Source organism: Fukomys damarensis, unplaced genomic scaffold, assembly GCF_012274545.1.
Source record: "Fukomys damarensis isolate Sample0158 unplaced genomic scaffold, DMR_v1.0_HiC HiC_scaffold_10, whole genome shotgun sequence".
NCBI classification, from domain to species: Eukaryota; Metazoa; Chordata; class Mammalia; order Rodentia; family Bathyergidae; genus Fukomys; species Fukomys damarensis.
The window spans coordinates 16,647,880-16,658,073 of NW_022900922.1; the positions used below are offsets into that span (position 1 = coordinate 16,647,880).

At 45.2% G+C, this 10,194-nt stretch overlaps 1 long non-coding RNA gene across 1 annotated transcript; it reads left to right on the forward strand.

Moving 5' to 3' along the window:
- Positions 1-6: 6 nt before the first annotated feature.
- Positions 7-8,501, forward strand: LOC109117958. The gene is made up of 3 exons (XR_002025266.1): positions 7-252; positions 495-638; positions 8,388-8,501. It is a non-coding gene; the product is annotated as an uncharacterized LOC109117958 (long non-coding RNA).
- Positions 8,502-10,194: the final 1,693 nt, after the last annotated feature.

Genomic DNA, 10,194 nt, shown 5'->3' on the forward strand with positions numbered 1-10,194 from the left:
ATCGAGCAGCCGCAGCGTCGGCGAGCCCGCGGGGACCCACGCTCCTGCTGCTTTTGGCTTCCCCGATCCTCCTCCCTGCCCACCTCCCTTGCTCCTCCTCCTGCCTAGGCTCCTTCTCTTCCTAACTCTCTCCTTGCTTCCCCTCTTCCCTCGCTCCCCTCCCCCACTCACGTGGCGCTTTGGGCCTCCTGTGCGACACCCACAAGGGCAGATGGTAGCGTCCTCTGAATGAGACAGAATGACTGGCATCCTGTAAGTATTCTAAAATCACGTATTTTTTAATGGGCAAAAAAGAATGCCCCCTTTCATTGATGTTTAATTTTCTCCTCTTAAGTGCCATACACTCATGGTCTAATGAATTTCCTTGAGGCCCCAATTCTTTCGTGTATTATTATATGCAATTTTTCAATAGTAATATTATTTGAAAATTAAAAATTGACCGATCATTTCTGCTTCTCTTCTTTCTGGCCTCCTCCTGCGTGTGGTCATACCAGGGCTGCCCCATTTGGGCCTCAAGATACCAGGGCTCCTGGCGTGGGTGTGCCCCGAATGTTAGTATGTATGAGTACAGTACTGGCAGCAGTGAAAACAACAAGAACTGAGAAATATTGCGTGTTTGTTATACACCAGACACTGTTGTAAGTACTCTGCCTGAATTAATTCCTTTAATCTTGTCATCGCCTGTACCCATTTTCCACACAGGAAACTCTGGGGCACAGAGACGTTCAGTGACTAGTTTGAGTTCCACCCACTAGGGAATAACAGTGCCAGGACCCAAACCTAAGTGTCCTGAGCAGCTAACCAGCACCTGGCATGTAAATGTAAGCAGTATAAATCAGACCTGGAAATACAGTGGTGGTCATGGGAATGCAGAGACAATTTGTCAGGAGGCTGGGAACTTAAATCCAGGGGGCAGTGGGTGGCAATGGGCACTCTCAAGGCCTGGTCAAATTAAGCTGTGAAAGGGCTGTTTTCAGGACACAGAACCCCAGGATCTGACCTAAAATGACCCTGAGAACCTCTTGGAGCCAGAAGTCTCCCAGGAACAGAGCATGATGAACAAGCTCAGTGCCCTGCAGGCAGAGATTAGAAGCTGGGGTGCCATCTAGGGTGCAGAATGGGCCACAATGGGGAGAGACCTGAAACTCCCCCATTTCCACCAGTTGGATCCCCATTTCCCCTTATCCTGGGCAGCTTGATTCCTCCTCTGTGGCCCATCAGGTTGGCAGGTTTGAGTGTGTCCCCTGCCTACTTGATGATCCACCAATGACACAAAATGACACAAAACTGGTTTTTGCAAAACCAGTGCCACAGTATTGGCTTCTATGCATATGTAGCAGCAAGCTTTTGCTGGGTATTGCTGGGAGAGCAGCATTGTGGCACTGTGGGCCCTGCTGGCTTTCTACTATCTTGCACTTCTGTTAGTGACCTGGGGCTCCTGTCTGCTTGCATCTTGTAACTGTGCTGCCTGGGACCCAGGTATTTCTGAAAGTAAACACAGGTGTTTGTGTTCTATACAAATTGTGTGTGACTACAATGGTATAAAATGCTGAAAACAATCTAAATGTCCAAAGTAGTAAAATGGATGAATTAGCTGTGGAATATATATCATACTGTTTAGTCAAGAAAATGACAAGAAAGAAAAGAAAGAAAGAGAAAGTGACAGATCATACAAGAATAAATCTCAGGAACACGATGAGGAGTAAGAGATGCCAGCCACAAGAGTACAAACTATCTGATTTAATATACATAGAAAGTTCAGAAATGGGTGAAACCAAGCCATTTTGGAAGTTGGCATAACTGAGGAAGATTGCCAACTGTTTGGCTGTGTGTTATTTTTTAAGCTCTGTTTTAATTTTTTATCTGAGTGATAATTTCATGATGTGTCTTTATAGCAATCAATTATGCTAGATATTTATTTATTTATTTATTTATTTATTTGTGGTGGGAATTACATATTTCAAAACAGCAGTGTGGCATTCATACTAAATAGGACTCATGGTTATTTATGCTTCAAAGAGCTATTTGCTTTAGCCCAGCACAGTGCCAACATTGAATTAAATAATACTCATCATAAAATTTGAATTTGAATCTCATTAATTCAAACTTTTCCAGGAATACCTATCACAAAGCGCTGTACACTGTGTACATCTCTAATATTTATTTTCAATATGGGTATCATCTTCCATGAGTACTATTTATAGATATTTTAATATTTTTAACCAACTGAACTGGTTCTGCAGGATTATTACAAAAGCAGTCAATGGCAATTCATGCACATAACTTCCGGGAGTAAAAAAAATGAAAGCTCTAAGGAGGGCTTGGAGGGACAGCAAAGACGATGTCCTAAGGGGTCAGGCAAGGCCCAGCCCACTGCTCACGGAGAATGTGCTGCTGAGCAAGGCAAGTGAGCCTTGCTGGCAATGCCTTCTCTTCTTCAGTCTTGGTTTAGCTCCTCTTTAAAGTCCCTGATCTGGGATCTGCCAGCTGTTGCAACTCTGCCCTCCGCCTTGATGAGAAAGGCTACATCCACCTCCTCAGAGCTGCCGCGGTGTGCCACAGGCCTCGCCTCCACAGAAAAGCCTCCCTCCCACCCCTTTCACAACAACTGATAGCTGCCAGTTTCCCTCCCAAACACAACCCAGAAACTCCCTAGGTCGAAGCTTTCCCAGCTCCACAAATCCTCCCTGATGATAAGAACTCTTTAGAAATTTCTCTTAGCTGTTGCAAAACCTTGACCTCCCCTCATTTTTCGTCACCCCAAAGATAAGAACAAGCCATGTAATAGTTTCCCGGCAGCCACGATCACTGGCCCTCAGTTCTGAAATGATGGGACATCCTGCCCCTCCCAGAACCTGCAGCCCTGTCTTTCCTAGTGAAGGCTGTCGCTCCCATGGTCAGTCCTGTGGAGGATGGAGGAGGTGCTTCCTGTAGTGCTCAGTAGTTGCCAGAAATCACTGCAGCTTAAAGACCAGAGAAAACATTATACCCAAACACCCCTCAGATCTGCCTGCAGCATCCTTTGAAAAAAAAAAGGTGAGTCTGCTGTACCAGTAGCCTATTTTCCCCATCATATACATCCTAGAAGGTATATATTCTTCAACACAGTGGAATCATGGGAGGCGTTCAATTTCAGAGGGACGCGGGTATGGTCATTAGCTGTGGCACTAAGTGCTGGAGTCCCTCATGAACTCGGAGTGAAGATGTGTGAGCAAGAGAGGTGAGCACAGCTGTGCTGGGAGCCAGCGATGCCTTCCAGGAGTACACTGTTCCTGAAGGAAGAGATGCCATGAATAATTGCAATTCCAGGCCATATGTGGAGGGGCTGGGGGACATGCAGAGAGGGGAGTAGGAAGTCAGATGTGCAGAACAGATTCCTCGTGGGGACAAAAATGTTGCTGTGATTCAGGAAAGCAGACTACTCAGGAGCCAACGGGCGCCCCTCCCCCATCTTCCCAGTGAGTACAAATCTCCAACAAATTAGTCACATTGATCAGGCTTAAAATGTCCCAACCATTTCTCACAGTTATTCTCATAAAATCTAAACCTATGCTATTCTTTCTTCAATTTTACCCTTTAGTAGATGGCATCTCAGAGACTGAGTTTCCTAAGGTTGCCCAGCAAGGGATGGAGATGGAGACTTGTGCCACTATCAGATGTCAGATCTACACAGACAGCAGTGCAGCAAAGCTGTGTCAGTGACGGCTTGCAGCATGATCACGGTCATGGCGAGAACCGAGAACCAAGTGGCTCCCTGGCTTCCCATTCACAGTTCACTAATAAACTTGATGGGTGATGGAGGAGGAAAGACATGGTTCCAAAGTTCCTAGCAAATCACCAGAGATTAGCTCAGGGGTTCCGCTGCCTGCCTCGCAAGCGCAAGGTCCCAAGTTTGATCCCTGGTACCAAACAAATAAACAAAAACAAAAACAAAAAAGTTCCTAGCAAATAACAGGAGAGGGGAAAGAAGTGTGTGTGTGTGTGTGTGTGTGTGTGTGTGTGTGTTGGTGTGAATAATGAAGGGGGAGTGCACAATATTAATTTGAAGTTCTTAAAAGGCTGGGGTTAAATGTGTTCTCTCATTAGCAGTATTTTGTTTACTAACATGTTAAGAGGAAGGAAAATTAGAATGTCTCATGGCCTATTGAAACATTTTCATACATATGCTGCTGATTTGAAATCATTTTTGAAAAACTCAACTTTTATGTTTTAACTTTTTACTATAATTCTAAGATTTCATTAATTCAAATGGCTTTCTAAATGGTCAAAATGTGAAAGTTTTAATCTGCACTAAAACATGGAAATACGGCTTTCTGGAAAGACCAGGTCTTCCCCTGGTGAAAGGTGGGTCTTTCTACACCCTTGCTGGCCAGTTGGGTGGGGGTGCTCTGCCTTCCACAGCCTCAGATACGTGCACCAAGGGGCACAGAAGTGGAGTAAAGGTCACCCCTGCCAGTGCAGTTCCTTGGGGCCTACCAAAGCCAGAAGTATGTCTCTGTGACAGGCACCTGCATGGCCATCTGAGTTCCAGACTAGAATTTCAGGCTTCTGTGCCTCCCCAGCTTGGCAGGAACAAGTCAGTCTTGGAAGCCACTGGGCAAAAAATTTTTCTGGGCTTTTCCACCCTAGGAAAAGAGACAGCATGGCTGTTCTTGGGTACTAATTTCTGTCAACTGTAACACAGTCCCAGGAACTCAAGAGAGCTATGTAGATTCCTGCCACACACTCCAAGGAGAACCTTCAAGTTAACCAAAAACAAACAAATAAAAAGATGGTGTTCTGGCTTAGAGCAAGATGGTCGCCAAAACTCTGATGTGCTCAGAAGTAGAGATTTTGGAGGGTGATTGGGTCATGGAAATGCTATAGGTGAGTTGCTGTTAGGAGGCAGGGTCTGGCTGGAGGCAGGTCACTGGTGTTGTGACCTAGAAGGGTATAGTCTCATCCCTGCCTTCTCCCTTCTCCTTCTGATTCCTGAAGTAAGCAGCTTTTCCACCACCAGGCCCTTTCTTCATGCCTTCCTGCTTTGGAGCCAGCCAAAAATGGGGTGAAAATATGAGGCAAAATAAATCTTTCTTCCATTAAATTGTGGGTGTCAGGTATTTTGTCCACTGATGGGAAATCGACTAAGACAGGTGATTAAAAATAGCAGGTTTTAAGTTAAAATGTCAGCTTTCTTTTCCTTTTTTCCCTAAAACTATTGTCCTGAGATATAAATTTTAAACATACTAAAATAATATGCAGGAAAAGATGATCAGACAAGAAAAATGCAAATGAAACCCACTAAAATAGGGGCTTCTCTATCCAGGAAAGGAAAAAAGTTGGGTCCATCTGCTCTGGCTCCCCTTGGCCTGAACCCTCTGTGCATCAAGGGGTGTGGTGAACAACTAAAGCGATGCAGACTGGCGAAAGGAGAAAAGTAACAAGCCCATGCACACACACGCAGTACACACAGAACCTCTCCCTACCATACAAGGGAACTCACAAACAGCAGCCCTGGATCCAGAGTCCCAGAGTCCAAAGTTGTGCTTAGCAAAAGGAATAAGTTCTAGTGATCCACCTACAACATGGTGACTAAAATTAATAATAATGCACTGAGAGCTGGGATGTGGATCAGAGTAGACCACCTGCCTAGCATGTACAGGCTCCTGAGTTCCATCATTAGTACTGCAAAAATTAAATAAACAAATAGGTGTTGTATACTTGAAAATCTCCAAGAGAGTTGGTCTTAAATATTCTCCCTGGGGAAAAAGTAAATATATAAGGAAATGCATATGTAAATTCATGTTAATTAGCTGAAGTATGGTCTTCGTCCAAGTATATGTAATCAAAACATCATGTCGTACTCTGTAAATATGAACACTTTTTATTTGCTATGTGTGCCTTGATAAAACTGGAGGGGGAACATAAGGAACATTTTCAAGTCACCATGTGTTTACCCTTTCTTCTGAGGCAGTGAGATGTTTCCATTGACCACAAGGAATTGTATTAATTCCCTCATTCAACAAGTATTTATTAGGCACACACTGCACATGAGGCCTGCGGTGGCTGGGGATGTGCCTGTGAGCACAGAGACACAGATGGTCCTTTGCAGAGCTGAGGTTCCAGGCAACATTTAGCCCAAGCAAATGATGAGCCATGTGCATGATGAGTGTCACAAAGGAGGAGAGCTCAGGGACGTAGGGGTGGTGGAGCCTAACGCCGGCCACATATGGGCCAAAGCTGGGAAGAAGTAGGGAGCAAGTCCTGAGTCTGGGAAAGGGTAGCAAGAACAGATCCATAAGGGAGACTGTTCCCATGCTGGGGAAGAAGCAAGGGGCCCAGTGAACATGGGGGAAATTAGGAATGGGGAGGGAAGGCATTGAAAAATGACAAATGGATGCAGGTCACAGTAAGAATGGGGTCCACACTGCATGGACCATGCCACCTTCAGAACAGAGCTGAGTGGTGGCACCATGTGACTCCGGGAGCAGGGGCAGTGGGACAGATGGCAGAGGTGCGGTGTTAGACCTGCCCTGAAGGAGGAGTCAGCATGAGCCCCTGATGAGCTGGGTCTTAAGTTTGCTGTGCACAAGGATACAAGGACCACACCAACCAAGCCTGGCCTGGCATCATCAACTGAAAAAAGGAAGCCTCCAGCAACACCAGGTCTGGAGAGAAATTAAGAATTTGGTGTGTACATGCAAAGTCTGAGTTGCCTATGAAATATCTAAGGGAAAATATGGGGCAGATAATTGAATGTGAGTCTGGACTACAGGAACGTGCTGATAACAGGCATGATAACATTTCATCAGCTCATGCTTGGATGATGAGAGGACGTAAGAGGAAGTGTAGACTCAGAGTAGGGAGCACACGTCTTCAATCTAGGAGCTATGATGGCCAAGTGACAGACACTGAGAGGGACGACATGGAGAAGCTGCCTGCCAAACAGTCTGCGTGACAACGAGAGCTTATCAGCACAAGTACAGCACCTGAGTGCAGGTGCAATTCAGCTCATTCATTCTGAGTTTAAAGCAGTCCTATGTTCCTCGCTACAGTGTGGCCAGCTATAAACATGATCTGGCCCTGAGGCCACCCTATTAAAGAGAACAGGCTCTACCTAGTTGTCAGCTGATTGCTTCACTCTTCCTGGGGCCAAGCTGAATTCAGTCAAGGACAGCACACAGCAGTCCTTCAGTGGACACACACATGGTCCTCCACACCCAGCCTTGGGCCAAGCCCCAGGTCCTTTGTACCCTCTGGACATTGACCTGGCTGTGTCAATAAACAGAACCACTGGAGTCAGTTCTGCCTGGTACAGTCCTGTACTTCAGGTTTGGCAGACAGAGGTGGAGCCAGATGGACAGCACAGAGGTGTGGCACTTGGCTGTGACTGGCAGCGACTTTAGCTGGGTTTCCTTTCTTACACTATCAGAACATCTTGTTTTGGCCTTAGGAAGAAAAATATACTCTTGGATCCTTGAACTATGTGTGAAGCTTGTGAATACTTGCTGTCTAGAAGACAAGGTGACAATTAAGTCCCTGGCCCACAGTGAGTGTCCAGGGGCCATACCTAGCAGTGGGCTGCACCTGAAAAGCTTAGTTGGAGGAGAGTACAAACAGACATTCATATTCCCTGGGGCTGGTCCCACAGGGCTAGGGGGTGGGGAAGGGGAGGAGGGGAGATGGTGTGGCCAGCTGAGCCACGTGCTATCCAGACCATGTCACCTGCCTGCGCACATCCTGTCTGTCAAACTTGCATCCTCTTTTCAGTAAAGTGGGTATGTTGGTCTGCTCTAGTGCCATAACCCAGCACCACAGATTGGGTAGTTTAAACAAACTAGACTTATTTTCTCATGGTTCTAGAGAATAGAGGTCTAGACAGGGCTGGCTCCTCCTTGGCTTACAGATGCCATCTTCTCCCTGTGTCCTCACATGGTCATCCCCCTGTGTGTGTCTTTGTCCTAATCTCTTCTTATAAGGACATTGGTCCTGTTGGATTATGACCTCGTTTTAACTTGACTACCTCTTTAAAGATCATACCTCCAAATAAGGTCTCAATCTGAAGTCCTGGGGTTAGGATTTCCACATGGAAATTTTGGAGACACAGCTCATCCCATAATCACATGGGTAATGCTACTTTAGAGCGTATTTTATTATGCTTATGTAAGTATGTAGCATATATACAAAATAATATATACAATGTATTATAAGTTACATTTGATAATCAATTGTTTTGTTTTTTAGTATTTATTGTTTGTTCATAAAAAACTTTTTTTGCCTAGGTTCCTTAATATAATAAGAATTCTTATGGATGCACTGTGAAACCAAACATAAATGTTCCCCAAAAGATGTGTTTCTGACTTTTCTCAAGGTATGGTGGTATTTACTGTCATTTTCTTTTATTTTAGGTCATTTCAGGCCTGCTTAGAAGCAATGAGAGTCTTCTCACAAGAAGTAACAGCCAGGGACAGCCAGAAATAAAATCTACCAAGTTAAGAAAAAATAATGCACAAAATAAATGGCCATCCTGAATGTAGTCCTTGTTTTGTCAAGTGTTAGTTGTGTGATTCTGACTCTCTCTTCTTTGACTAATGTGGTAACATGCTCCAGAGATAGAAGAGTGGCTTTTGGAAGAGAGATAACTTTATAAATTGAAAATTCAATAATTTTGTTTATTTTTTTATAGAGTCAAAGTACAAAGTAAGTGACCAGTAATCACTGGATAGATGGACAGGTGGATGGATGTGTGGATCGATGGATGGATGGTTGATATATAGGCGAGCAAAATAACACAGAAACATAGGAGGAATGTCTTTCTGAGTCTCATTTGATCTAACCCCTAATCACATAGTAATGTAGCAGGAAGTCTCATCCCCTCATATTCCCACTGAAGCAGACACTGCTCCAGGTTGCTTCTGTTAAAGTCCTGTTGCCTCATGACCCTTCATGACCTTTCACGACCCCTGTGACTGTACCACCATGTAGCATGGATGACTTATGTTGGTATTGCCACTAGATCTGATGGGATCCTCCTTCCCCCTCAAAGCCCAATTCTCTCTAGTAAAAGACAAACACAGTCCATCCCACATTGGTGACCCAGTGCCTCCTGCAGGGCAGACATCTGGGTCTCACACTGGCAGGGCTGTTCCCGATGCTCTGCAGCCAATCCAATCCTCCCAGTTCATACCTCAGTCTCTGCGCCGAGTCTTCTGTGTGAGGAAGGAAGTCTTACTGTCTCACAAATAATCTGCATCTCACTTTAGCCACTGTATGCTCCTGTTGTGTCTTCTTCCCTCCCTCCTCCCCCTCAGTTCCTTGACAATGGGTGCCAGTTAACACATCCTTATACCAACCCCTTTCTTTATCCAGTTGATGAGAGAGCCTGGCCTTTAATGGCACTCATCTCTCTGTACTCTTCCCAGCTGACTTTGGGCATAACCTCTCATGGTACCTGCTCTCAAAGTACCCCACAATCACAGGCCTGAAGTCATTCCTCCATGCGGTCCCTCTCACCTTGATCAGGAATGGCCAAGGAATCAGTGGAATATTGGGGAGGGTGATTTCTCATTATTTCTTGTGAACTCAACTACCACACCAGGAGGACACTCAGATGTACAAGTGCAAGGCCCATATGCAAGTGGTTAGGGCCTCCTGGAGCCAACCTTGCAATACTGTAGCCCTTCCAGCACCCTGACTGCAAGCTCACAGGTCACAGCCACCAGCTAAACCACTCCTCATTCCTGATCCAGATGTAGAAGAATCTAATGCTTGTAATTTTAGCCACCAAAGCCTCTGTTAATTTGTTAGGTGGAAGTAGCTAACTAATAGATTTCCCAAGATGCTCAAACCTTAATGGTAGATCTGTCCTTGGAGTTCACTTACATCACCCTACAATACTGGCTAAAAGCAAACATCATTGCTCTCTGTTGAAAGCTTTTCTTCTGCAGAGCTCATCCCCTGGGAGCCAAAGGACAAATCAGACTCTTTTGCAGGATGTGGGGGCTCAGGAACCCTCTTCCACTCACCCACTCCATTCTCCCTACAATTTTTAACGATCTGAGAGAATGACTCAAACAATGTGCTCTCTTTAATATGTAGAATAAGAACAGATGTAACTGAAGAGATCTGTGTGTCTGCCCTGTCCTTCACACTCAGATAACCATGCCCTGATGGTCAGATGTGCTGGTGAGAGGCATGGGGCCACCCTGATCCTTA